Consider the following 3,567-nt stretch of genomic DNA (forward strand, 5'->3'; position numbering starts at 1 on the left):
CTGAGCTGTTCCCCTCTGAGCTATTCCTCTGAAGTGTTCTGCTCCTCTCAGAGGTGCTCCGCTATGAGCAGATCCACTCTACTCCAGAAAATCTTCAGTGTTTCAACTCCAGCCAGAGAAACTCTCTTCAGACTTTGGTGGAAAAGGAAAGTGCTCATGTTTAGCCAGAGGGGAGCTGACTTATATAGACAGACGTCCCTGCTGCTGTTCCCTGATTGGTCCATCCTCATGCAAATGAGGACTCAAATCCTTGCATTTTCATTGCTCCAAAAAGGACTGCCCTGATTGGTCAGAATGGGGCCACTCTGATTGGTCAGTGGAGATGGTAATGAGGATATAGCTGCACAGCTCCAATTGGACGTGAAAAGTCTGAGTCCTATTGGTTGAAATCTGATTCCAAGAACTCCTTTATAAGGGCTTGCTCAGATGGCAGGAACACAGTGCAGTCAGGCAGCTCAGGGCAGGCTTCTACCTGAAGTGCAGTTTGCCTGAGGCCCCTGTGTAGAAATGACTGCTAGGCTCTGCTTTTAAGTCTGAGCTCAGATAGCCACCAGGAGCCCTTCTTAGTAGGTATATTACTTCTCAGGGTCCACAGACTTAACAGTCAGGAAAATGCGAGAGTTCCCCTTGACCACCATTATACTGTCTAAATACAGCACGTTAGACAATGCTCTTAGACAGCATACTTAACCATGGTGGAGTTGAAACAACATAATTTCAGGTGATTTTATTCCATACTCCATAATCCCTTGAGATGAAATAAACAGATAAGACAGAGATTACCAAAGTGACCATAAAGTTTATTTCTAACATGCGCTAAACATATTTGCAAAATCTTTTCAGTGAAACAAAAGTTTGAGCTATATCATTTGAAAGCCCATGATCTAAAGCTCAGTCTTAACTGTTCTCTGACTGTGTCTGTGGAAGGCATTTTACAACTCTGCATTTAATGTACTGTAATTGATCCTACTGCGATATAATCCTGTCTATATCCAAGCCATTGAATTCCGTCCTGGGGGAAGGAAATCCTTTCCTCTTGAGAAAATACGTGTTTGTCTCCATTTGGAAAATCAGTTCAATATTCTTGATATACACGTGTGACCAAAGGAGGGTGTTTTTTTTTTTTTTTTTTTGGTTCTTCTCAGTTTATTGCATGAAGTAGTTACACTAGTCTAAGTGAAAAGCAGACCCCAAATGGTTACATTGTACAAGCTGTGAGGTTTTTAAACTTGTGACAAGGGACAGAAGGGAAATTCTACTCATTGCAAGGAAATCCTCACTTAAGCTTCAGTGAACCCATGAACCATCCGCTGGTCCCCCTTAGCCAGTCCAGTGTCTGAGGAACTGACATATGTTCTTGCGCTGGTCACCCTGAAGCTGAATTACTTCTCCGAATTCTGGATGCTCAATTACAGTGCCATTGCAGGTAAATTTCTTCTTAAACGCCTTCACTAGTTTCTTTTTATCATAATCATCAGCGATCCCTTGGACAGCAGTAAGGGACTTCCTGCCATTTCTCTATTGAATTCTTATATGGATATAACCCTCTGTGCCAACAGGAAGCAGGTCATCAGCCTTACTTGCATCAGCAAAGAGGTCGAAAGAGTGGAGGCTCCGGATAGCCGACAAAGGATAGGATTCCTATTCCTCGGTGGAAACGGACTGCAGAAGGCGGCAGCAGGAGAAGGCGGGCAGGCGGGACGGAGGGTAAGGAAGCGAGGGGGTTCAAGGCAGAGGTTGCTGAGTCCTCGGCGGTGGCTCAGTGACTGGGGCAAAAGGAGGTTATTGAGTTGGTAAGTGTAATTTCAGTGGAAATGCGGGGGAACACAACCAAAGGGATGGACACCATCCAAGTGTTGGGGCTAATGTCTGTTAACTAATGAAGGGATGGTTGGATGCACGGATCGATGCAGGAAATGTCAAACACGGGCTGGCAACTCATGGATTTTTATGTTATTTGAATAGCAGAGCTCTGCATGCTGATGACAGAACCCTTGGTGTTGGGTGGCTGACAAGGTGCAGCTTTTCAGGACGCTGCAACTGATGGCTTTCAGATGGCAGGTGTTTCTGGTTTTGAGGACCTGCCTCAGCATCATGATTCCCATAGAATCCTGACGTCATTGTGTTGAGGACAATGACGACATTTTAATGGAGACAGACCTGATCTGCTGACAAGATCTGGGTCCCAGCAGTGGGTGCTGAAACACCCTGGGGCGTGGGAAGACAAAGGGATCTAGATCCAAGCCATCTCTTTCCCACTTTGGGGATCAAAGCCCCAGTGGTATTGTAGGTAAACCCATAGTGGTCCCGCCTGGCCCCAGTGAGTGTGGTGTCCTAGAGCACTCTTCTTCTAAAGGCAGGGGCACAGGAGATAAAATGGGCAATGACTCTCTCTGAGCAAAGATTCCCCCTCTGTCAAATGGGGATAAGAATGCTTAAGCCACAGGATCGCTGTGCACTGATGCGCTGATGACACGTGGGTAAACCCATAGCCTAGTGGTTCTCACAAAATCAAAATCTCGCACAGTGCTTGCTGGATCTGTCTCTCCCCGTGCAGCTCCTCATGCCAGTGGCCGAGCTCATATCAGGTGTCTGAAGGAGGCAGGTTGTGAGCATCAGTGTCCTGATGGCAACTGAGGCTTCCGCTCCAGGTTCAAGGGCAGCCATCCTCAGGAGACCCTAACACGTCACATCCCTGGCAGGATCTGACACCTGGCTCAAGTGAGTTCATACATCTGAACAAAAGCATGGAGGGGAATCGCTCCTGTGAGGGTCACAAATTAGGTTAAAAGTAGAGAAGCTACTTTGATCTCATCCTGGGGGAAGAGGTTTAGCAGTGGAATGTCATTCCATCAGAGGCTACATGCTTTGTAATAGCCCTGAGGCCCATCTTTGAGAAGGTTTCTTTTGTCTGACACTACGAATTGTCCAGCCTGACGAAGGACTTGATCTTAACATGCATTTGCACAAAATGTGCATATACTTTTCTGACTGTATAAATAATAATGATCCCTGCGTTTCAAATGAATGTGAAAATACGTGGTTAGTTGGGTCTTCCTAGCAATTTGAGATCTTAACGTGGCGTCTTCTCCGGTAACCATGGATCTCTGGTACCCATTCTACAATGAAATTTTTTCAAGAGCCTGAAATTTTCCAAATGTTAATTTAAAATGCCGGCTATAAAAATTTAGAATTTTATAAAATGATAATTGCTTCTGTGCTCTAATGATACCCGGCAATGTTCCTGGTTAATAACCAGATATTCTGAAATATCATTATGACTACACTCCTAAGACATCACATTTTCAATTCTCTACATGCAGACCACCCTCTTCCTCATCATGCCCTGTCCCCAAGCAACCACCTATCTTCTGTCAATAGAATACTTTTGATTTCTTATAATACTATGCACGTGGAATTCTTACACAGGCTGTGTTTTATGTCATCTGGCTTATCTCATACAGCCACGTATTTATTTAGAGTTTTTAAAGCATCTCTTATTTGACTTGACTCTATGAAACATTATTTATGAACATATCAGAGACACCTTTTTGAATATTTAACGCC

General features: G+C 44.6%; 1 pseudogene; it reads right to left on the reverse strand.

Moving 5' to 3' along the window:
• Positions 1-853: 853 nt before the first annotated feature.
• Positions 854-2,121, reverse strand: LOC148754647 (eukaryotic translation initiation factor 1 pseudogene; annotated as a pseudogene).
• Between the last annotated feature and the right edge of the window lie 1,446 nt (positions 2,122-3,567).

This window comes from Rhinolophus sinicus, chromosome 18, assembly GCF_057876585.1.
Source record: "Rhinolophus sinicus isolate RSI-liver-muscle chromosome 18, RSI-T2T, whole genome shotgun sequence".
NCBI classification, from domain to species: Eukaryota; Metazoa; Chordata; class Mammalia; order Chiroptera; family Rhinolophidae; genus Rhinolophus; species Rhinolophus sinicus.